Source organism: Phyllobates terribilis, unplaced genomic scaffold, assembly GCF_046119375.1.
Source record: "Phyllobates terribilis strain yellow unplaced genomic scaffold, ASM4611937v1 Scaffold_13__5_contigs__length_258822181, whole genome shotgun sequence".
NCBI lineage: Eukaryota > Metazoa > Chordata > Amphibia > Anura > Dendrobatidae > Phyllobates > Phyllobates terribilis.
Genome location: NW_027362773.1, coordinates 127,682,679 through 127,709,122, shown reverse-complemented (window position 1 = coordinate 127,709,122; position 26,444 = coordinate 127,682,679).

Below are 26,444 nucleotides of genomic sequence, written 5' to 3'. Positions count from 1 at the left end.
GTGGTGATCATGGATAGGTATTTGTTTTGGGGTTGGACAAGGGTTTCTTGTGTGTATTAGAATAGGTAGTTTGTTAAGGGTGTGTGCTTATAAAAAAAAAATTTGGTGATGTGATTTTGCTTTTCTTTCTGGGTGCATGTGCACTTAAAAGTGCACATGGCCACAGGCAGGTTTACCTTTTTCTGTTGGACTATGGACCAGGTTTTAAGTTGGTAAAAGAGTAGGGGGGTGGAAGCAGTGGAGTATTTGGGAAGGTCTGGTGTGCGTTTAGCAGATCTTTCTTTCTTTGTTTTGATGTTTATTCTTTCTCCCTGGGTTGAGGTCAAATCCCGACTAGAGGAGAGGAAAGATAAAAGGACATAGTTAAAGATCATAAATAGTGATGAGCGAGCACTAAAATGTTTGAGTACACGTTGCTCGGGTCGAGCAAATTGGAATACTCGGGTGCTCGACCCGAGCAATGAGCCCAATGTAAATCTATGAGAAACTCGAGCATTTTTCAGGCGGCTCCCCCCGGCGGTCTGCAGAGGGCCTACAAATTGCCCAAATCCATGGGAACAGTGCTCAAATGACATGGGAACAGCATGGGGAAGACCCTTGGAAGCATCTCTGACTCTCAGATCTCTGTTGTCAACAACATGGTCAGAGTATTACGCCACTTTTACGGACTCACAGTAAAACATACAAAAACAAAAACCAAATGGATTTTCCTGGGAAATACAGTTATATGAAAAAGTTTTGGCACCCCTATTAATCTTAAGCTTAATGTTTTATAAAAATTGGTGTTTTTGCAACAGCTATTTCAGTTTGATATATGTAATAACTGTTGAACACAGTAATGTTTCTGCCTTGAAATGAGGTTTATTGTACTAACAGAAAATGTAGCAAAACCTACAAAAGACAAAAATACAGTGCCTACAAGTAGTATTCAACCCCCTGCAGATTTAGCTGGTTTGATAAGATGCAAATAAGTTAGAGCCTTCAAACTGCAAACGAGAGTAGGTTTTATGAACAGAGGCATAAATCTTACAAACCAAAAAGTTATGTTGCTCAGTTGAATTTTATTAAATTTTAAACATAAAAGTGTGGGTCAATTATTATTCAACCCCTATGTTTAATATTTTGTGGAATAACCCTTGTTTGCAATTACAGCTAATAATCGTCTTTTATAAGACCTGATCAGGCCAGCACAGGTCTGTGGAGTTATCTTGGCCCACTCCTCCATGCAGATCTTCTCCAAGTTATCTAGGTTCTTTGGGTGTCTCATGTGGACTTTTTTCTTGAGCTCCTTCCACAAGTTTTCAATTGGGTTAAGGTCAGGAAACTGACTAGGCCACTCCAACACCTTGACTTTTTCCCTCTTGAACCAGGCCTTGGTTTTCTTGGCTGTGTGCTTTGGGTCGTTGTCTTGTTGGAAGATGAAATTACGACCCATCTTAAGATCCTTGATGGAGGAACGGAGGTTCTTGGCCAAAATCTCCAGGTAGGCCGTGCTATCCATCTTCCCATGGATGCGGACCAGATGGCCAGGCCCCTTGGCAGAGAAACAGACCCACAGCATGATGCTGCCACCACCATGCTTGACTGTAGGGATGGTATTCTTGGGGTCGTATGCAGTGCCATCCAGTCTCCAAACGTCACGTGTGTGGTTGGCACCAAAGATCTCGATCTTGGTCTCATCAGACCATAGAACCTTCAACCAGTCTGTCTCAGAGTCCTCCAAGTGATCATGAGCAAACTGTAGACGAGCCTTGACATGACGCTTTGAAAGTAAAGGTACCTTACGGGCTCGTCTGGAACGGAGACCATTGCGGTGGAGTACGTTACTTATGGTATTGACTGAAACCAATGTCCCCACTGCCATGAGATCTTACCGGAGCTCCTCCCTTGTTGTCCTTGGGTTAGCCTTGACTCTTCGGACAAGCCTGGCCTCAGCACGGGAGGACACTTTCAAAGGCTGTCCTGGCCGTGGAAGACTAACAGTAGTTCCATAAGCCTTCCACTTATGGATGATGCTCCCAACAGTGGAGACAGGTAGGCCCAACTCCTTGGAAAGGGTTTTGTACCCCTTGCCAGCCTTGTGACCCTCCACGATCTTGTCTCTGATGGCCTTGGAATGCTCCTTTGTCTTTCCCATGTTGACCATGTCTGAGTGCTGTTCACAAGTTTGGGGAGGGTCTTAAATAGTCAGAAAAGGCTGGCAAAATAGATCTTTAATCCACACATGTGAAGCTCATTATTCTTGGTGCCTGAACTACTTCTTAATACTTTAGGGGGACCAAACAGAATTCTTGTGGTTTGAGGGGTTGAATAATAAATGACACTCTGAATTAACTTTTAACGTTTAAAAAAAAAACAAAAAAAAAAAACAAAAACAAAATTTGCTGCAGTGCATTTCCCACTTCCAGGCTGATCTACAGTCACAATGCCAAGTTAATTCCGCATGTGTCAACCAGCTAAATCTGCAGGGGGTTGAATACTACTTGTAGGCACTGTATATCTCATACCCTACCATCATTATATATAAATGTAAAGCAAAATTGCATAATAAATATAGGGTACTTAGTGAACTATTTTTGATCAAAAAAAGTATACAAGCCGTCCCACCAGCGGCAAGGTGACCCTAAATTTGGGACGGTACCTATACTGCCTATATTAAAAACCTTACTGTATATCAAAGTTGAAGTAATGCATATAAAAGGGTAGACAAATAGGACCGGGTCCCAACTCCAGACCACCTAGGCCCGTGGTAAGCTACATATATACCAATCAGCTCAACAAAGGGGATGCCACACCCTTAAATTGCACAGAATGCAAACAATACAAAAAACCAAGCAATGTGAACTGAGTTCTAAGATGGTAGACATGCAAGAAATAGGAGCATGTTCACACTAGCAAAAAGAAGCAAAACCTACAAAAGACAAAAATATATCTCATACCCTACCATCATTATATATAAATGTAAAGCAAAATTGCATAATAAATATAGGGTACTTAGTGAACTATTTTTGATCAAAAAAAGTATACAAGCCGTCCCACCAGCGGCAAGGTGACCCTAAATTGGGACGGTACCTATACTGCCTATATTAAAAACCTTACTGTATATCAAAGTTGAAGTAATGCATATAAAAGGGTAGACAAATAGGACCGGGTCCCAACAGAAAATGTGCAATCTGCATTCAAACAAAATTTGACAGGTGCATAAGTATGGGCACCCTTATCATTTTCTTGTTTTAAATACCCCTACCTACTTTTTACTGACATACTAAAGCACTTTTTTTGGTTTTGTAACCTCATTGAGCTTTGAACTTCATAGCCAGGTGTATGCAATCATGAGAAAAGCTACTTAAAGTGGCCACTTGCAAGTTGTTCTCCTGTTTGAATCTCCTCTGAAGAGTGGCATCATGGGCTCCTCAAAACAACTGTCAAATGATCTGAAAACAAAGATTATTCAACATAGTTGTTCAGGGGAAGGATACAAAAAGCTGTCTCAGAGATTTAACCTGTCAGTTTCCACTGTGAGGAACATAGTAAGGAAATGGAAGAACACAGGGACAGTTCTTGTTAAGGCCAGAAGTGGCAGGCCAAGAAAAACATCAGAAAGGCAGAGAAGAAGAATGGTGAGATCAGTCAAGGACAATCCTCAGACCACCTCCAGAGAGCTGCAGCATCAACTTGCTGCAGATGGTGTCACTGTGCATCGGTCAACTATACAACGCACTTTGCACAAGGAGAAGCTGTATGGGAGAGTGATGCGAAAGAAGCCGTTTCTGCAAGCACGCCACAAACAGAGTCGGCTGAGGTATGCAAAAGCACATTTGGACTGATGAAACCAAGATTGAGTTGTTTGGTCATACAAAAAGGCGTTATGCATGGCGGCAAAAAAACACAGCATTCCAAGAAAAACACTTGCTACTCACAGTAAAATTTGGTGGAGGTTCCATCATGCTTTGGGGCTGTGTGGCCAATGCCGGCACCGGGAATCTTGTTAAAGTTGAGGGACGCATGGAGTCCACTCAGTATCAGCAGACTCTTGACAATAATGTTCAAGAATCAGTGACAAAGTTGAAGTTATGCAGGGGATGGATCTTTCAGCAAGACAATGATCCAAAACACCGCTCCAAATCTACTCAGGCATTCATGCAGAGGAACAATTACAATGTTCTGGAATGGCCATCCCAGTCCCCAGACCTGAATATCATTTTACATCTGTGGGATCATTTGAAGAGGGCTGTCCATGCTCGGCGACCATCAAACTTAACTGAACTGGAATTGTTTTGTAAAGAAGACTGGTCAAAAATACCTTCATCCAGGATCCAGGAAATCATTAAAAGCTACAGAAAGCGACTAGAGGCTGTTATTTTTGCAAAAGGAGGATCTACTAAATATTAATGTCACTTTTCTGGAGAGGTGCCCATACTTATGCACCTGTCAAATTTTGTTTGAATGCAGATTGCACATTTTCTGTTAGTACAATAAACCTCATTTCAAGGCAGAAACATTACTGTGTTCAACAGTTATTACATATATCAAACTGAAATAGCTGTTGCAAAAACACCAATTTTTATAAAACATTAAGCTTAAGATTAATAGGGGTGCCCAGACTTTTTCATATAACTGTATGTTAAGGAACATCCTTTCCAGGGTAATGACTTGTATATAAGGCAAAATAAATAACCAAAAACAAAAATACTCCTCCACACCTTGGGCTATGTTCACATGTAGCGTTTTTGAAGCATTTTTGCACTTTTGCTTTGCTTTCAAACAAGACAAATGCATTCACCAGGAAATGTCAGCTCTTTCCACTTGAAATATGACCTTTTAAGCTCGTGGAGGCGGAAGCTTTTCACAACCTCATGCCGGCGGCGGCCGGGTGTCCATACTCGGTCCCCAGCCGCCACTATATTTCCCGGTATCGCCTCCGCCTACCACATGCACGGGTCCCACAACATTACCCATGCCCTCAACAGTGCAGTTACTGGGAAGGACCGCCTAACCACAAACACGTGGACAGGTGAATGTGGCCAGGGACGGTACGGAGCCAGTCCACAACTTTTTTTGCTGAGAGTTGTATTTAGCTCGGTGAAAGGACTGGCATAGAGGGAAACCCTATCTATACTGCGTGTCATTTCTACCAGGAAGTCCTCTAAAGCTGCTTGCACTTGAAATGTGGCCTGAACATTACTGCTGGTACTTTTCGGTGGGAATTTGCTTGCCTCCCACCAGCCTGGAATATTTCCAGCAAACTATGGTACGACGCCATGGTATTAGCACTGCCCCAAGTACCAGTAGCAAAGCCTTCCCCAATTTTCTTCTCAGGAATTTTATTTGGTAGACTGAGTGGCTGCCCAAATACATTTTCTCACAAAGGAGCTGAAGAAAGAGTGGCAGTTTCACCGGGAAATGTAATTTTAATATTTGACAACCTTATCTGGAAATGTGGTGTGTGACACATCATCAGACACATCATGTTATTTATAATGGAGGGACTCTGAAAGTCATAAAGCCTATTTTTATAGGGACATCAGACAGCCCTTAAAGGCCAGCAGTCGTCCCTAGCTATTGTTAGAGAGCCATCAGACGGCTATGCTTTGTTGTTCCCATTATTAACAAGTGGGTCTCCTATACTGTTATTGCATATCCAGTGACTGCAAGGGCTGCCAAAAATTTGGACGCAACCCAATACGCCTTTGAAGGGACATAGAGGAGGGTCTCAGAAAAAAAAATGTTCCCATTATAAGAGAGCGGGTCTCCTATAGTGGTACTGCCCATGCTGTGACTGCAAGTGCTGCCAAAATTTGGGAAAAACCCCACTAAGAATTTAAAGACACACAGAGCAGGGCCACAGTAACAAGTACGACATGTTCCCATTAGAAAGGAGAGGGTCTGCTATACAGTTATAGGGTATGCAGTGAGTCCAACGGCTGACCAATTTTAGGAAAAACCCCACTAAGAATTTAAAGACACACGGAGCAGGGCCGCCGTTACAAGTACAACATGTTCCCATTAGAAAGGAGACAGTCTGCTATACAGTTATAGGGTATGCAGTGAGTCCAACGGCTGACAATTTTAGGAAAAACCCCACTAAGAATTTATAGACACATAGAGCAGGGCCACAGTAACAAGGTACGACATGTTGCCATTAGAAAGGAGAGAGTCTGCTATACAGTTATAGGGTATGCAGTGAGTCCAACGGCTGACTAATTTTAGGAAAAAGCCCACTAAGAATTTAAAGACACAAAGAGCAGGGCCAAAGTAACAAGGTACGAAATGTTCCCATTAGAAAGGAGAGGGTCTGCTATACAGTTATAGGGTAAGCAGTGAGTCCAACGGCTGACCAATTTTAGCAAAACCCCACTAAGAATTTAAAGACACATAGAGCAGGGCCACAGTAACAACATAGTGTTGGCCTATGCAGTGAATGCGAGGGCTGCCAAAAATTTGGAGGCACTTCAATGACCCTTGGAAGAGACATGGAGGAGGGCCTCATAAAAAAATGTTCCCATTAGAAAGGAGTGGGCCGCCTATACTTGCAATGCCCATGCACTAAGTGTATGAGCTGACAAACATTTACCCCTGGGGGGTATACATGAACATACTGTATCAAAAATTTTTTTACGGGCATCATAAACACCCTTTAAAAAAATTATGTGGGTGTTGTGTAGCACCCTGAGGATTCGGCTGCTACAGGAGTATTGCACCTCAAACCAGAGGTGTGATATTCCACTCCCGGGTAAGGAAGGAGTGTGGAACTGAGCTCGGTAGGCTGCATGCACTACACACATCCCATTTCCGAGGAGCAGACCGACGGTACTCCCACTTAGAAATGTGCAGGTACGACCGAGTCTGTTCCTGGCTGGAGTGGGAGGGGGGTGGTACATCCCAAGTAGTGTAGGGGCAGATAGGGGGAGCAGCCTGGGTAAAGTTAGGAGCTCATTGGGTGCTGGTCACCTGAGCTCACACATAGAGGGTGTATATAAGGTGGGCACCAACTAAGAACAGGGTCAGTTGCAGAGAGAAAGTCAGGAGCAGAGGAGAAGAAAGACCCAGAGTGAGAGAGGAGAAGAGAGAGAGACCCAGAGGGGGAAACAGCAGAAAAGGACTCCAAGATCCCAACTTAAATCCCCGGGTGAAGAGTCGGCACCAGGGTACCGGAACCCAAGCTGGTGGGGGTAAAAACACCCCCCAGCCAGAGACCGGAGACTGTGGGCAGCGTTTGCCACGGTCACCCACCACATCCACCACGAAGGCATACCACGAGGAGAGTCAGGGAACCCAAGGCCAAGGGTGTCCCAACAGAAGGCCCGAGGGAGCTGGACCTGGGTGGATCAATAGTGGGGACGGCCAGAGAAAGGACTGAAGGAGAGCTCAGGGTCACGCTCCAGACTTATTTGGGAGTTGGCTGGATCCAGAACCTGGTGGACGCAGCACGGCTCGGGAGGTCACTCGAAGCTGGAGTGACCAGAACATCAGCAGTGAGTAAACATCCTAAACTGCATAACCCGACTCTGTCTCTGATTGCCGTCTACACTGCATCACCACAACTCCCATCCTCTGCACTTGATCCCCTGAGGCTATACCCCACCCGTTGGGGGTTATATCACCAAAGCTGCACCTACACCAACAGCCTCAGCGGACCCTGCTGCAGCGGCGGCCACAGTGACCGCAACACAACGGGTGGCGTAGTCGACAATAAAGAACTTATAACATCTGTAGGACTGCCACATACAACTGAGTTTGACACCCTGGGCACGGACCGGGTCACAGCCACTCGGAAGACTACAACTCCCATCTGATCCGGCTCCGGATATTCCCCCTAAAGAATATGGCCCAGGGGGCGCGTCAACTTTGGCGTAGTCGGCAGGATTACGTGCCCGCAACACCCGGGTACTGCGTGCCTGAAGAAAAGAACGAGTTTACCTCAAAAAGAAGTCTCCTGCCGGTTCCGGAGGGTCCCCGCCATCGGACTCCATCACAGGTCGTTTCCCGCCGATTGTCCGCCATTTCCAGCTTGTTCCCGCCATCTGCAGAGTTTCCCGCCACTGGGCGACGCTTCCCGCCAAATCCGAAGATTTCCCGCCTTGGAAGAGCAGCGGACGCCATTATGGGCGTGCCAGAGGGTGGCAAGAGGCCACCTCCCATCGTGGGCCAGGACCGAAAATGGCGCCAAAAGTGGAAACCGCCCCCACCAACAGAGACTGTGATGCTGGAGGTGTCTGTCAGCGTGAAAGAACTACCCCTGGAGCTGACAGTCACCGAGTTGCCCCGGGACCGCCCTCGAAGTGGGAGGAGACGAAAGAAAAGAACGAAGATGGGTGCCGCTTGGAGCAGTCTGGAGCGAGCGCACCCGGAGGCAAGAAGCCTGGAGAGGAGTAGCGGAGGAGCTTACCCGGAGATGGAGAGAAAGCAGAACAGCACCGGCCCGCTGGCCAGGAGTCTGCTAGAGACCGAGGAAGGAGAGCAGAGCAGCATCGGCCCGCTGGCCAGGAGCCTGCTGGAAGAAGAGCAGAGCAGCACCGACCCGTTGGTCAGGAGCCTGCTAGACACCACGACCCCACTAGGCCTAGTGGAGGTCCTTGCACAGCTCCCCCGAGACCGGGAGTGGGGACGGCCAGAGAAAGGACTGAAGGAGAGCTCAGGGTCACGCTCCAGACTTATTTGGGAGTTGGCTGGATCCAGAACCTGGTGGACGCAGCACGGCTCGGGAGGTCACTCGAAGCTGGAGTGACCAGAACATCAGCAGTGAGTAAACATCCTAAACTGCATAACCCGACTCTGTCTCTGATTGCCGTCTACACTGCATCACCACAACTCCCATCCTCTGCACTTGATCCCCTGAGGCTATACCCCACCCGTTGGGGGTTATATCACCAAAGCTGCACCTACACCAACAGCCTCAGCGGACCCTGCTGCAGCGGCGGCCACAGTGACCGCAACACAACGGGTGGCGTAGTCGACAATAAAGAACTTATAACATCTGTAGGACTGCCACATACAACTGAGTTTGACACCCTGGGCACGGACCGGGTCACAGCCACTCGGAAGACTACAACTCCCATCTGATCCGGCTCCGGATATTCCCCCTAAAGAATATGGCCCAGGGGGTGCGTCAGTTGCATTACGGACCACGGTCACCCTGGTGATATGGTGGTGGAGGATAAGGAGAAGGAGGAGAACAAGAGCAAATAGACAAAATCAGGAAGCGTATACCCATGTGTGGGTGTGAAAAGGTGCATGGGAATACACCTCCCAAGAAAAGACACTGGATTTGAGTTTATGTTACGCTGCTATTATTCGGTGGTGTTGAGAAGTCTGGCCCAATCCAGCCCTTGTTCATTTTTATAAGAGTCAACCTGTCAGCATTTTCAGTTGACAGGCGGATGCGCTTATCAGTTATAATTCCACCAGCGGCACTAAAAACCCGCTTTGATAAAACGCTGGCAATAGGGCAGGCCAGGACCTCCAAGGCATAGAGAGCCAGTTCATTCCACGTATCCAGCTTGGATACCCAATACTTATAAGGCACAGAGGAATCACGAAGGACGCTGGTACAGTTGGCAAGGTACTCCCTCAGCATCTTCCCAAATTTTGCACTACTTGTGAGAGTACCCCACGCCTCAGGGCCTGTGCGATGGGAGGGTCTGAGAAAACTCTCCCAGAACTTTGACAGTGTTCCCCTGCCTCTGCTGGATTGAAGTTGTGTCTCTCTCGCCTGTACTCCTTGGTTGTCCAACGAAGTGTGCCCTCTGCCGCCAGCGTTTTCAGATGGAAATTTTTTTAATAGTTCTGCAACAAGGACCTTCTGGTCACAAACCAGTAATGACTGCCACCCAAAATTTTGAGAACACGAGGGTTATGGGAAAAGCTGCGTAACATAAACTCAGCCATGCGTACCAGTCTACTAACAGGCAAGACTTCCATGTCCTCACCAAGAGGATGACTGACCATGCTTTCCTCCTCCTCCTCTCTGTCCTCTCGCCATCCAAGCTGAACTGACGGTATGACATCTGTGCAGGTAGTACCATATATAGTGCATGAAACTAGCTCCGGTCCTTCCTCCTCCTCCTCCTCTTCCTCATTGTCACCCAATTCACGTTGGTATGAGATGAGGCTTGGCTGTGTGTGTAATCACCCTGTATGGTTCCTTGCTCCATCTCATCATGCTCTGCCTGCAATGCATCCTCTTTAATTGTGAGCAGAGAGCATTTCAGAAGACAGAGAAGTGGGATGGTGACGCTAATTATGGCACTTGTCCACGTGTCTGTGGTTAGGTTGACTTTACCGGTAACTGCATTGTTGAGAGCACGGCTTATGTTTTGGGACACGTGCTTGTGTAATGCGGGGATGGCACACCGGGAGAAATAGTGGCGGCTGGGGACCGAGTACAGAGGGACGGACGCCGCCATCAGGTTGCAGAATGCTTCCATCTCCACGAGCCTAAAAGGCAACATTTCGAGCGCAAGCAGTCGTGATATGTGAGAATTTAGTAGTGTTGCCTGTGGGGCATTGGCTGCATATTTGTGCTTGCGTTCCAAGGACTGGGGTATGGACAACTGAACGCTGCGCTGGGACAAGGACATGGACATGCTTCCTGATGCTGCTACTTGAGAGTGTGCAACGACAGGTGCAGGGCAGGATGCATCTTCGCATGCACCATGGACAGGGGATTGGTTTGCATGCACAACAGCGGAAGAAGCAATGGTGCCACCCGCAGACACTGTTTCTGGACCCTGGGGTTCGGCCCACAAAGTCGGGTGATTTGCTGCCATGTGCCTGATCATGCTGGTTGTGGTCAGGCTGGTCGTTTTGCCACCCCTGCTGATGCTGGCCTGGCAGGTGGTGCAAATGGCCTTTCTGGGGTTATCGGCAGAGTCTTTAAAAAACAACCAGACTCGGGAAGACCTAACAGTTGTACTGGCAACTTCCTTCGTGTTGATGTTACGGGGAGTGGTTGCCTGCCTTCTGTCTGCGGCCGCCACACTGCTTCTTCCTGCCTGTAGGGTGCTCTGCCTCCCTCCCCCTGTGTGCTGCTGTCCTCGCTCTGCATGTCTTCCTGCCATGGTTGGTCAGATACTGTATCATCCACCACCTCGTCTTCCACTTCGGCACCCTGATCCTCATCCTGACTTTCTGGCAATTGTTTCTCATCATTGTCCACCTCTTGTGACACTTTCCCACCGTCGCCTTCATGTGACTGTGGCTGCTCAAATATTTGGGCATCACTACACGCGATCTCCTCTTGCCCCGCTTCAAGTGGACTGGGCGAGAGGCCCGAATCTATAAATGGAAAAGTGAACAGCTCTTCAGAGTGTCCAAGTGTGAGATCAGTTGTCTCTGGGTACTCGGCATGGTGGTAGGAAGGAGGATCAGGGTGAGGAATATGCGGTCCAGACTCACGGCAACTGAAACTTGACCATGTGGAAGACAGGGTAGTGGTGGTGGTGGCTAAGTAACTGGAATCATTATCCTCTATCCAACCAACAACCTTTTGACACTGCTCTGGGTTCAATAGTGGTGTGCTGCGGTCCCCTAGAAATTGGGAAAGGAAGGTCAGACGAGAAGATGTGGGTGTTTGTTGTGGAACAATTTCGGATTGCCTATGGCCTTGTCCTCGGCCTCTGCGGTGAATTTCTTCACTGACACACTAAAGGAAATTTTTAATGGAGGGCAGAAATGGCAGTATTTTCTGACAACTTATATGTGATCCGTTTGACGGAGAAAACACAGTTTTGAATAGCTGGATTTCCAGCACTCTAATATGGAAAGGACCTGGCTGTATTCTGCAGTGCCAACAAGCAAATGGCACAGAAAAAATGATGTTCTCTGGATTGCTTTTTAAGCAAATAATGAGGAATAAGATCCAAAGAAAAGTTTTCCTGACCCCTGAGACCTGGGCCTTTGTATAGAAATATCTAACAGCAGCAGAAGGCAGAATTGGAATGGAGCCTCTTGTGCTATATGCACTGCAGTCTGCTATATACACTGCCTGTCTATACACCCTGCCTGCCTGATAGCTCTGCAGATAGATTAGTCCTCAGAAGGACTGCTTGTTAAGATTGATATGTGTAATGTACGGTTTTTCTCCCTACACTACCTAATACACAATCAAATCTCTCCCTGACACAACAGCAGCTCTCCCTACACTGTCTGATCCAGAGTGACTGTGACGAGCATGGCGGCGCCAGGTCTGATATAGACCTGATGACGCTGTGCGGCCAGCAAATCACTGTAATGCCCACAACCAACATGGCTACGACATTACAGTGCATGGCAGGCAATCCCTGCATGTTCATTGGCTCTCTAAAGAGCGCCAGCCATGCAGGGAGGGTACCCGAGTTCCCTCCTGAGCAACCCGGAAATACTTGGCGAGCGCCGAGCATCTCAAGCAGTGAGATGCTTGGGCGAGAACCGAGCAGTAGCGAGCATGCTAACTGTTAGAACTCTCCTGTTAGTTTTTTTCTATTTTGCTGGTCACATGACCGTTTTTGCCTCTTTAATCTTGCTCTGCCCTTCTGGCCATGCTGGACTTCATTGTAATTTCTACTCTTAAGCTAGCCAGGTGCTTTGTAACCTTTCTCAGTCAGTTTAGCTAGGTCTTTTGACCTCTATGTTCTATGTTGTTTGTTTGTCTTTTTACTGCTACAATTTCTGCTAGGAGGTGTCCATCTTTCTCCCAGTCCCTAGTTCTTGTAGGGATCCCTCCCTCACATCTATAGGTCTTCGTTCAGACTAGCTGAGGACTTTAGCGAGTCTGATCGCAGGATCAGGTTCCCCGTTACATCGTAGGGATCTAGCTTAGTTCTATTGTAGAGACAGATCTCCTGTCTTTCCTTAGTGCTTGTAGCAGATCATAACAGTAAGTCCAGCCCAAAAATATCTCTAAGGAAAGACCTCCAGTTTCCATCATGGTGTCGGTTCAGGATTTGGCTCAACGCCTGCAGGGACTCTCTCTGGAGGTGGCCGAGCTCCAACAACACGTGAGTAGCTGTTCTGGAGCGCATTTTGTGGAGCCAAAGGTACGATTGCCTGATTTATTTTTTGGTGAACAACAAGATTTTTTTTCCTTTAAAAATGCTTGTTTATTGTATTTTCGTTTGAGACCCAGATCCTCTGGTGATGAATCACAGCGCATAGGGTTCATAATGTCACTTTTGCGCAAAGAACCTCAGGGATGGGCCTTTTCTCTCCAACCTAGTGATCCGTGCTTTAGATCAGTGGATAGGTTTTTTTCTGCTTTGGGGTTGTTGTATGATGATCCTGATCGTGTCTCATCAGCTGAGACGGAATTGAGACTTTTGAGGCAGGGATCAGGTAATGTGGAAAATTATTGTACTCACTTCCGTCGGTGGTTTGCTCAGGTGGGGTGGAACGATTCAGCTATGAAAAGTTTGTTTCTTGCTGGGCTAGGTGAAAGGGTTAAGGATCTGCTTATTGCTTATCCTACACCTGGAAACTTGCAGGAGGCAATGCAATTAGCTATACGGGTGGACAGGAGACTGCGTGCAAGGGTCAATGAGAGTAAATCCTTTGCCATGTCAGCTCCTAGTCTTGAAAGGGTCTGTACTGACATTGGAGAGCCGATGGAGATTGGGGCGATGTCACCCTGCTCTCAGGAAAAAGACCGCAGGTTTTCTGAAGGTTTGTGCTTTTATTGCGGAAAATCTGACCATTTCATTAAGAACTGTGTGCTTCGTATGAACAAAGAAAAAAAAAAGGTCAGTTACGCCCGTATAGCCTGTTTAAACACTAAGGGGGTATTTCTTTCTGCTACTACTGCAGCTCAGGAAGAATTAATTGAATTTCGTGTATTTGTGGATTGTGGTTCTACTCTGAATGTGATTGATGGGGGATTCTTGGAAAAACTTAAATTAAAACCCAAACTTTTGTCATCCCCTATTGCCGTGGTTTCTGTCGATGGCTCTCCCTTGAAATGTGTTACTCACAAGGTTTATGAATTTCCCCTCACTATTAATGGTATTCACCAAGAAAATTTGGATTTGGTGGTATTAAATAATTTGCCTTCTCCAGTAGTTTTGGGGTTGCCCTGGTTAAAATTGCACAATCCTGTACTGGATTGGTCTACTAATGAAATGAAGTCCTGGAGCCCTAAGTGTTATGACAAGTGTTGTAACGGGCGCATTGCTGCTGTGGATAAAGGGGAATTACCTGTACCTATTCAGGATTTTTGGAAAGTTTTTTCTGAGCAGGAGTCGCAAATTTTGCCTCCCCATAGAGACTATGATTGTACCATTGAATTTGTCCCTGGAGCGACTCTTCCTAAAAGTCGTTTATTTAATCTTACTATTCCTGAGAGAAAGGCTTTGGAGGAATACATACAGACGAGCTTGGCCGCCGGTCATATCAGACCTTCTAAGTCACCTGTGGCTGTTGGATTTTTTTTTTGTTACAAAAAAGGACGGCGGTTTACGTCCCTGTCTGGACTTTTGCGAGATTAATAAAATTACTGTACGCAATCCCTACCCACTGCCATTGATTCCTGATTTGTTTAACCAGTTAGTGGGGGCCAAGTTGTTCTCTAAAATTGATCTCCGGGAGGCATACAATTTGTTGCACATGAAGGAGGGTGATGAATGGAAGACTGCTTTTTAACACTCCTGTGGGTCATTTTGAGAATCTGGTTATGCCTTTTGGTCTTACCAATGCACCAGCATTTTTTCAGAATCTTATTAATGACATCCTTAGACCTTTGATCGGCTAAAATGTGGTTGTGTATTTGGATGACATTTTGATTTATTCGCCTGATCTGGAGTCTCATTGGCGGAGCGTACGTGAGGTATTACAGTTATTAATTGACAATTCGCTTTTTGCTAAGCTAGAGAAATGTGAGTTCGCTGTACAGAGATTTAGTTTTTTGGGCTACATTATCTCCAGCGAGGGCTTTGAGATGGACCCAGTGAAAGTTCAAGCTGTGCAGGAATGGCTTAGGCCTATTGGTTTGAAATCGATACAGAGGTTTTTGGGTTTCGCCAATTATTACAGAAAATTCATTAAAAAATTTTCTATTATTGTTAAACCACTGACCGATCTCACCAGGAAAGGTGCTAATACGGTTCAGTGGACTACTGAGGCCATTGAAGCTTTTGTGTTTCTAAAGGAGAGGTTCAGCTCTGCCCCCATCCTTATGCAGCCTGATGTGACTAAGCCGCTTTTGGTTGAGGTTGATGCTTCTTCTGTGGGGGTCGGTGCGGTGTTGTCTCAGGAAAACAAGGATGGAGTACATCCCTGTGCCATTTTTTCCCCAAAAATTTCTGAGACTGAACTTAATTACGATATTGGTAATCGGGAATTGCTGGCTATTAAACTCGCATTTGAACACTGGCGTGATCTCTTGGAAGGTGTGGAATTTCCCATTCAGGTTTTCACTGATCATAAAAATCTGATTTATCTTGATGCTGCCAAGCGCTTGAATGCCCGTCAGGCTAGGTGGGCACTTTTTTTTTTGCGGTTTAATTTTTCCGTTACTTACATCCCGGGTACCAAGAATGTTAAAGCTGATGCTTTGTCTCGCAGCTTTTCTCCCATGGTCGGTGCTGAGGAGGAGGAGAGCATTTTACAAGAAGTTGTTGTGATTGCTGCATTGGACTCCGTTTTGAAAGATGAGATTCTTAAAGCACAAGAGAATGCCCCATCTAACACTCCCCATGGGAGGTTGTTTGTGCCTAGGACATTTAGGAGAGATTTGTTTGTTGAGTGTCATGAGTCTCGGTTGGCAGGTCATCCAGGAATTTCTGAGACCAAGAGACTTGTGGGTCGCAGTTTTTGGTGGCCTGGATGGCAGAAGGAAGTCATTAAGTGGGTGCGTCAATGTACTGCGTGTGCTAGATCTAAGTCTTCACATACTCCTGCTGCGGGGTTGCTTTGCCCTCTGGAGGTTCCTAGTGCACCTTGGACACATCTGGCTATGCACTTTATTACTGACCTTCCCTCTTCTGAGGGTTTCACGGTCATCTGGGTGGTCGTGGACCGTTTTAGCAAGATTTGTCACTTGGTTCCCTTCATCAAACTGCCCTGCACTAAGACTCTCGCTAAGGCTTTTGTCAAGGAAATTGTCAGACTCCATGGTGTTCCTTCTGACATTGTTTCTGATAGGGGACCTCAGTTCGTGGCTCGTTTTTGGCGTGCCTTTTGTGACAGGTTGGGAGTTCATTTGTCGTTTTCATCTGGATATCATCCTGAGTCTAATGGCCAGACAGAAAGGAAGAATCAGGATGTTGAGCAGTTCTTGCGTTGTTTTGTGGTAGACAATCAAGAGGGGTGGTCTGAGTTTCTGCCACTTGCTGAATTTGCTCTTAACAACAATACATCCTCTTCTGCTGGGTGTTCGCCTTTTTTTTGTTGTTCTGGGAGACATCCGTCTTTTGGGTCATTCTCCAAATTGGTATCGGCTGTGCCTGAGGAGGAGAGTTTTTCCGGTGATTTGGAGAGAGTTTGGATGGATGTGTGTGGTAATCTTCAGGAGGCTAACAAAAAATCTAAGAGGTACTTTGACAGGAAACGTCAAGAGGTTTTGTTTACGGTTGGTGACATGGTTTGGTTGTCCTCTAAGAATCTGCGGTTGAGGATTCATTCTAAAAAATTGGGTCCCAAGTTTGTAGGGCCCTTTAAGGTGCTTCAGGTAGTTAACCAATCTGCGGTTAGGTTGGAGGTTCCTACCTCCTGTTAGATTAATCCGGTGTTTCATGTTTCTCTATTGAAAAAAGCTGATGTATCAGATAGAGACGCCACTGCCACTGTTCCTTCGGTGGTGGAGGACGGGGAATATGAAATTTCACGCATCCTTAATTCTAGACGGTATAGGGGGAGTTTGCAGTATCTCGTCGCTTGGAAGGGTTTCGGTCCCGAGGATAACTCATGGGTGAGGGCGGATGATGTTTCTGCTTCCAGACTTGTCAGAGCATTTTGCAAGAGGTTTCCTGATAAGCCTGGGCCTAGGGGATCCGGAGGATCCTCATAGAAGAGGGGGTACTGTTAGAACTCTCTTGTTAGGTTTTTTCTATTTTGCTGGTCACATGACCTTTTTTGCCTATTTAATCCTGCTCCGCCCTTCTGGCCATGCTGGACTTCATTGTAATTTCTACTCTTAAGGTAGCCAGGTGCTTTGTAACCTTTCTCAGTCAGTTTAGTTAGGTCTTTTGACCTCTATGTTCTATGTTGTTTGTTTGTCTTTTTACTGCTACAATTTCTGCTAGGAGGTGTCCATCTTTCTCCCAGTCCCTAGTTCTTGTAGGGATCCCTCCCTCACATCTATAGGTCTTCATTCAGGCTAGCTGAGGACTTTAGCGGGTCTGATCGCAGGATCAGGTTCCCCGTTACATCGTAGGGATCTAGCTTAGTTCTATTGTAGGGACAGATCTCCTGTCTTTCCTTAGTGCTTGTAGCAGATCATAAGACTAACTCATCACTAATCATAAAGTAAAGATAGAAAAGAAAAGTTTAAAGAAAGACAAATGACAAAGGCATAGGGAAAGGACAAAGAGAAAAAAGTCCCACTGTTGAGAAGCTAAAGCCAAGTTTTCTTTTGCCTTTTGTTTTTTTTTGCTGGAATATTGCTGGGTTTTCCTTTGTTTTTCTGCTGATAGAAGGACACTAGTGATGAGAGAGCTCTAAAATGCTTGGGCACTCATTGCTCTTGTCGAGCAAATTGGAATACGCGGGTACTCGACCCGAGCAACGAGCCCAATGTAAGTCTATGGGAAACTCGAGCATTTTTCAGGCGGCTCCCACCGGCGGTCTGCAGAGTGCCTAAAAATTGCCTAAATCGATGGGAACAGTGCTCAAATGACATGGGTACAGCATGGGGAAGACCCCTGGAAGCATTTCTGACTCCCAGGTCACTGCTGTGAACAAAGTTGTCAGAAAATTACGCCACTTTTACGGACTCACAATAAAACATACAAAAACTAAACCAAAATGGATTTTCCTGTGAAATATGTTAAGGAACATCCTTTCCAGGGTAATGACTTGTATAGAAGGAAAAATAAATAACCAAAACCAAAAGTACTCCTCCATACCTTGGGCTATGTTCACACGTTACGTTTTTGATGCGTTTTTGCACTTTTGCATTGCTTTCAAACAAGACAAATGCATTCACCAGGAAATGCAAATTTAACATTTTACAACGTTATCTGGCCATGTGGTGTGTGACACATCATCAGACCCATGCATACAGTGCGGAAAAGACATGGGAACAGCATGGGGAAGACCTCTGGAAGCATCTCTGACTTCCTGGTCACTGCCTAAAAGTGTGCCCATCATAAGTGATCCTTGGCGCATGCAAAGATGCCTCCCGCCATGCACCTGTCATTGCAGACTTGCAAAAATCACCGTCCACGTCCTTGTCCCACTGCAGCCTTCAGTTGTCCCTACCCCATTCCTTGGAATGCAAGCGCAAGTATGCAGTTAGACAGCCACCCGCCCACCCACAGACTGCAATACTATACTGCCAAATTTTGGACAGCTGCTTGCACTTGAAATGAGGCCTATTAAGCTCGTGGAGGCGGGAGCTTTTCACAACCTCATGCCGGCGGTGGCCGAGTGTCCATACTCGTTCCCCAGCCGCCACTATATTTCCCGGTATCGCCTCCGCCTTACACAAGCACGGTACCACAACATTACCCGTGCCCTCCCCAGATCACTTACTGGGAAGGACCGCCTAACCACAAACACGTGGACAGGTGAGAGTGGCCAGGGACGGTACGGAGCCAGTCCACAACTGTTTAAGAGAGTCTGATGTACGCCACATAACTATAACTGTGGTTTTGCAGTTCCACGGGTCAAATTTCTGTATTATCCTGCTTTTGGCATTTTTTGCCGTAAAAAAACTATAATAGTGTCTCCCTGACTGGTCAGACACCAATATATCTGTTTAAAAGATTCTGGTGTACGTAACATAACTATAACTGTGGTTTTGCAGTTCCACGGGTCAAATTTCTGTATTATCCTGCTTTTGGCATTTTTTGCTGTAAAAAAAAACTGTAATAGTGTCTCCCTGACTGGTCAGACACCAATATATCTGTTTAAAAGAGTCTGGTGTATGCCACATAACTATAACTGTGGTTTTGCAGTTCCACGGGTCAAATCTCTGCATTATCCTGCTTTTGGCATTTTTTGCAGTAAAAAAAACCTGTAATATTGTCTCCCTGACTGGTCAGACACCAATATATCTGTTGAAAAGAGTCTGGTGTACGCCACATAACTATAACTGTGGTTTTGCAGTTCCACGGGTCAAATCTCTGTATTATCCTGTTTTTGGCATTTTTTGCTGTAAAAAAAACTGTAATAGTGTCTCCCTGACTGGTCAGACACCAATATATCTGTTTAAAAGAGTCTGGTGTAGGCCAGAAAAATAGAACTGTGGTTTTTCAGTTCCATGGGTCAAACCTCTGTATTATCCTGCTTTTGGCATTTTTTGCCGTAAAAAAAACCTGTAATAGTGTCTCCCTGACTGTTCAGACACAAATATATCTGTTTGAAAGATTCTGGTGTACGCCACATAACTATTACTGTGGTTTTGCAGTTCCACGGGTCAAATCTCTGTATTCTCCACTTTTGGGTCCTTTTTAGCTCCCACTTCTTGACTGAATTACTAGGGAAGCACACTACAACACCAGTATTGCGAACTGATCAGTGTGAACAGGTTATTAATTGGATAGCAGATAATACTTCCAGTTACCTGGGCACCACCACCTCCGGTCTGTCTTCCACAAGGTCAAGTCTTAGTAGCCGTGAGTCTCGACCGCATACTCCTCCTCACCCTGATGCTCCTTCCTCCCACCATGCCGAGTGTCGTCAGACTGCAACTGATCCCACACTTGGAGACTCTGAAGAGCTGTTCACTGCTCCATTTCCATTATTGTGTCCCTCACCTGCTCCGCTTGAAGTGGTGGAAGAGCAGATCCCATGTAGTGATGCCCAAATATTTGAACAGCCATGGCCACAGGAAGTCGACGCTGGCAATTTGTCACAAGAGGTGGACGATGACGAGACACAATTGCCACGAAGTGAGGAGGAGGATCGTGGTGCGCAAGTTGAAGAGGAGGAGGTGGTGAATGATCTAGTAACTGACCCAACGTGGCAGGAGGACATGCAGAGCGAGGACAACAGCACACAGGGGGAGGGAGACAGAGTACCCCAACAGGCAGGAAGAAGCAGTGTCGTGGCCGCACACAGAAGGCGGGCAACAGTTCCCCATAACACCAACCCGAGGGATGTTGCCAGTACAACCGATAGGTCTTCCAGAGTCTGGAATTTTTTTAAAGACTCTGCTGATAACCCCAAAAAGGCCATTTGTACCACCTGCCATGCCAGCATCAGCAGGGGTGACAAAACTACCAGCATGACCACCACCAGCATGATCAGGCACATGGCAGCAAAGCACCCGACTTTGTGGGGCGAACCGCAGGGTCCACGACCAGTGTCAGCGGGTGACACCACTGCTTCTTCCGCTGTTGTGCGTGTGACAGAACCCCCTGTTGTGCATGCAAGGCAATCCCCTGTCCATACTGCATGCAAAGATGCTCCCTCCTCTCAGTCTTCATTTGTTATGGCAGATTCTCAAGAAAAGCATCAACATCCACGTCCACGTCCCACCGCAGTGTTCAATTGTCCATATCCCAGAGCTTTGAATGAAATCGCAAATTCGCAGCTAACGCCCCACAGGCCGCAGTCCTAAATTCGCACATTTCACGACTGCTTGCGTTGGAAATGCTGCCTTTTAGGCTGGTGGAGACGGAATCCTTCCGCAACCTTATGGCGGTGGCTGTCCCTCGGTACTTGGTCCACAGCCGACACTATTTTGCCCGGTGTGCCATCCCCGCACTACACAAGCACGGGTCCCAAAACATCTGCCGTGACCTCAACAACGCAGTTACTGGGAGAGTCCACCTGACAACGGACACGTGGACAAGTGCTTGTGGCCAGGGACGGTACATCTCCCTGACGGCACACTGGGTAAACATAGTGGAAGCCAGGACCCAGTCGGACCTTGGGACCGAACACATACTCCCCACACCGAGGATTGCGGGCCCTATGTCAGTCAGAGTTGCCCCCACAGTGTACAGCTCCTGCGCATCATCCTCCTCCTCCTCATGTTCAGCCTCCATCTCAGATATCACCACATCAGTTATAAACTGGAAGCGCTGCAGTACTGCCTCAGCCGAGTAGCAACAGGCTGTGCTGAAACTCATAAGCTTAGATGATAAACCTCACACTGCTTGTGAGTTGTGGACAGCTGTGAAAGAGCAGGCAGATCTGTGGCTGAGAGTGCTGAACCTACATCCAGGCATGGTCATGTGTGACAATGGCCGAAAGCTGGTGGCGGCTGTGAGGCGAGGCGAGATCACACACATACCATGCCTGGCTCATGTGCTTAACCTCGTGGTTCAGCGGTTTCTTTAATCGTAACCCGAGTTGCCAGATCTGCTCGTCAAAGTACGCCGCCTGCCAGCTCATTTTCGCAAGTCGTCTACAGTTTCCGCCACCCTTGCTGTGTTGCTGCAGCATTTGCAGCTTCCGGCACACCGACTGGTGTGTGATGTCCCCACACGTTGTAACTCTACCCTCCACATGTTGCAAAGGATTTGTGAGCAAAAGAGAGCAGTTGTGGAGTACCAGCTGCAAAAAGGCCGTCGATATTCAGGTCAGACTCCACACATAAGACCTCAGGAGTGGACCTGGATGTCTGACATATATACCATCCTGACAAACTTTGAGGAGTCCACCAAGATGGTGAGTGGCGATGACGCCATCATTAGCATCAGCATCCCACTTGTCTGTCTTTTGCAACGCTCTTTGCAGAGAATTAAAGAGGAGGCATTGCAGCCAGAGTATGATGAGATGGATCAAGAAGCCTTAGTGGGCGATTACACTCAGCCCAGCCTGATATCATCCTAACGTGCATTAGGGGACAATGAGGGAGAGGAGGAGGAGGAGGAAGAGGAAGAACAGGAGCTGGTATCATGCGCTGTAGACGGTAGTACCTGTACAACTGTCATACTGTCGGTTCAGCGTGTGTGGCATGAGGACAGGGGGGAGGAGGAGGAGAGCATGGTCAGTCGTCATCTTGGTGAGGACATGGAAGTCTTGCCCGTTAACAGTCTGGCACACATGGCTGACTTTATGTTACGCTGCCTTAACCGTGACCCTCGCATTGTCAAAATATTGAGTGACAGTCATTACTGGTTGGTGACACTTTTAGACCCCCACTACAAGAACTTTCACTCTGTTATTCCTGAGGTGGAGAGGTCTACAAAAGTGGGGCAGTACCAGAAGGCCCTTGCTGCAGAACTATTAAAAAAATTCCCATCTGAACACACTAGTGGCAGAGGTCACAGTTCGTTGCCCAACCAAGGCATACAGGCGAGAGAGACCCAACTCCAATCCAGCAGAGGCAGGGGAACACTGTCAACATTCTGGGACAGTTTTCTGAGACCCGCCCAGCTTACAGGCCCTGAGGTGCGGGGTACTCTCACAAGGAGTGGAAAGTTTCAAAAGATGGTGAGGGAGTACCTTGCCGACCGTACCAGCGTCCTTCGTGATTCCTCTGTGCCTTTTAATTATTGGGTATCCAAGCTGGACACTTGGAATGAACTCGCTCTGTACGCCTTGGAGGTTCTGGCCTGCCTTGCCGCTAGCGTGTTATCGGAGCTTGTTTTTAGTGCCGCTCGGGGAATTATAACAAATAAGCTCACTCGCCTGTCAACTGACAATGCTGACAAGCTTACCCTTATCAAAACGAACCAGGGCTGGATTGGGCCAGACTGTGTTATTTCGGGAGCTGTTTTCCCATGCACCGCTTCACACACACAAATGGGTATACGCTTCCTCATTTCGGCTGTGCTTTGCTCTTCTCCTTATCCTCAGCCTCCACCACCACTATACCACCAGGGTGACCTTGGTCCGTGTTGCCAGCATTGCAAGTTCCTCCGTCCTAATTTTGGGCAGCTTTTGCTTGGAAGGCATAGGCAAAGACTAGGGGAGACCCACTCCCCAATAATGGGAATAATGTTTTTAAGATGTTGTACTGCATGGCTCTTGTTTGCCAGCATTGCAAGTTCCGCCGTCCTAATTTTTGGCAGCTTTTGCTTGAACGGCATAGGCAAAGACGATGGGAGACACACTCCCCAATAATGGGAATAATGTTTTTAAGATGCTGTACTGCATGACTCTTCCAAGGGGCATTTAAACCATCTTGTTAAGCTACTGCAACCTCCATGTCTCTTCCAAGGGGCATTAAAAGAGTCTTGTTAACCTACTGCGACCTCCACCACTTTTCCCAGGGGCATTAATATTGTCTTTTTATTCTACTGGAACCTACACTATTCTTCCAAGGGGCATTCAAACAGTCTTATTAAGATACTGCAACCTCCATGTCTCTTCCAAGGGGCATTAAAACTGTCTTGTTAAGCTACTGCGACCTCCACCACTTTCCCCAGGGGCATTAAAACCATCTTGTTAAGCTACTGCAACCTACACCATTCGTCCAAGGGGCATAAAAACCGTCTTGTTAAGCTACTGCAACCTCCATGTCTCTTCCAAGGGGCATTAAAACCATCTTGTTAAGCTACTGCAACCTCCACGTCTCTTCCAAAGGGCATTAAAACCGTCTTGTTAAGCTACTGCGACCTCCACGTAGGAGGTAGGTAGGATATGCGCCAAAACGCTGACCACCTCAGGCCTAGCCGCTACTACATACATGCGCTTGCATTCCAAGAAAACAAAGCAGACGCTAACTTCTATCATCATCATCATGCTCCTCATCTTGGCACTCTCAACTCCCCTGATAGAGAAGCCAGGGCCCACCGGAGGAGTCTGGTTCTCTGGTGGGCTCGTCCAATGCTGCCCTAAAGCAGGCCAGGCTAAGAAAAGTGTGGAGGAAGTTTCAAGGAGAAATAAGGGCGGCTGGGGACTGTTTATGGACACCCGGCCGCCCCCAGGCGGCTGGGGACCGTGTGTGGACACCGGCCGCGGGGTGGCTGGGGACCGAGTATGGACACCCGGCTGCCCCCTGGCGGCTGGGGACCGAGCGTGGACATCCGGCCTCCGGGCAGCTGGGGACTGAGTATGGATACCTCGCTGCCGAAGCAGCCATGAGGTAGTGGCCAGGTTCGGCCTCCTCCAAACTAAAAGGCCCCATTTCAAGTGCAAGCTAGCAGTATGGTATTGCAGCCTGGGGGTTGGTGGGTGACAGGTTGCACACTTACGCTTGCATTCCAAGAAAACAAAGCTCATCATGCTCCTCACCTTGGAACTCTCAACTCCCCTGATGGTGAAGCCAGGGCCCACCGGAGGAGTCTGGTTCTCTGGTGGGCTTGTCCAATGCTGCCCTAAAGCAGGCCAGGCTAAGAAAAGTGTGGGGGAATTTTCAAGGAGAAATAGGGGCTGCTGGGGACCATTTGTGGACACCAGGCCGCTGGGCGGCTGGGGACTGGTATGGACACCCGGCCGCCGGGCGGCTGGGGACTGAGTATGGATACGTCGCTGCCGAAGCAGCCATGAGGTAGTGGCCAGCTTCGGCCTCCTCCAAACTAAAAGGCCCCATTTCAAGTGCAAGCAAGCTAGCAGTATGGTATTGCAGCCTGGGGGTGGGTGGGTGGCAGACTGCATACTTGCACTTTCATTGCAAGGAATGGGGGAGGTACAATTGAACACTGCCCTGGGACAAGGACTTGCACGGGGATAGTTGCAAGTTTGCATCTTCTGATGCGGAAAGGATCACTTCTGATGGGCACACTTTTAGGCAGTGACCTGGGTGTCAGAGATGCTTCCAGGGGTCTTCCCCATGCTATTCCCATGTCTTTTCAGCACTGTATACATGTGTCACACAGCACATGGCCAGATAAGATTGTAAAATGTTAAAATGACATTTCCCGGTGAATGCATTTGTCACGGTTGAAAGCAATACAAAAGTGCAAAAACGCATGAAAAATGCTACTTGTTAACATAGCCCAAGGTGTGGAGGAGTATTTTTGTTTTTGGTTATTTATTTTACCTTATACACAAGTCTTTACCCTGGAAAGGAAGTTCCTTAACATATTTCACAGGAAAACCGTTTCAGTTTCGTTTTTGAACGTTTTATTGCGAGTCCGTTAAAGTGGCTTAATACCTCTGACCATGTTATTGACAGCAGTGACCTGGGAGTCAGAAATGCTTCCTGGGGCGATGCCCATGCTGTCCCCATGTCTTTTGAGCACTGTCACTATCCTTTTGGGCACTTTTTAGGCTTTCTACAGACTGCCGGGGGTGCCGTCTCAACAATGATCGGGTCTCCCATAGACTAACATTGGGCTCGTTGCTCGGGTCGAGCACCCGAGTATCACGGTGAGCTCGGCCCGAGCTTCGAGCACCCGAGCATTTTAGTGCTCGCTGAACACTGGACGCAAACCAATACCCCTTTGAAGAGACATAGAGGAGGGTCTCAGTAAAAAAAATGTTCTCATTATAAAGGAGCCGGTCTCCTATAAGTGGTAATGCCCATGCTGTGACTGCAAGGGCTGCCAAAATTTAGGAAAAAGCCCACTATGAATTTAAAGACACATAGAGCAGGGCCACAGTAACAAGGTACGACATGTTCCCATTAGAAAGGAGAGGGTCTGCTATACAGTTATAGGGTATGCAGTGAGTCCAACGGCTGACAATTTTAGGAAAAACCCCACTAAGAATTTAAAGACACATGGAGCAGGGCCACAGTAACAAGGTACGACATGTTCCCATTAGAAAGGAGAGGGTCTGCTATACAGTTATAGGGTATGTGTAGCACCCTGAGGATTCGGCTGCTACAGGGGTATTGCACCTCAACCCAGAGGTGTGATATTCCACTCCCGGGTAAGGATGGAGTGTGGAACTGAGCTAGTAGGCTGCATGCACTACACACATCCCATTTCCGGGGAACAGACCGATGGTACTCCCACTAGAGAAATGTGCAGGTACGACAGTGTCTGTTCCTGGCTGGAGTGGGAGGGGGGTGGAACATCCCAGTAGTGTAGGGGCAGATAGGGGGAGCAGCCTGGGTAAAGCTAGGAGCTCATTGGGTGCTGGTCACCTGGGCTCACACATAGAGGGAGTATATAAGGTGGGCACCATCTTAGATCAGGGTCAGTCTGTGAGATGACAGTCAGTCAGCCACAGTCAGTCAGTCAGACAGTCTGTCTGAGAGCCTGAGAAGCAGAGCAGAGGAGAAGAGAGAGAGACCCAGAGGCGCAGAGGGGACCCCAAGAGCCCATAAGAGAGCTAATAGGGTGAAGGGTCGGCAACAGGGTACCGGATCCCAAGCTGGCAGAGGCTACAGCACACCTTAGCCAGGAACCGGAGGTCATGGGCAGGATCTGCCACGATCACCCACTAAATCCACCCGGAAGGCAGACCAAGAATAGGGTCAGGGAGCCCAGAGGAGGCTTGACCAACAAGAGGCCCGAGGGAGCCGGACT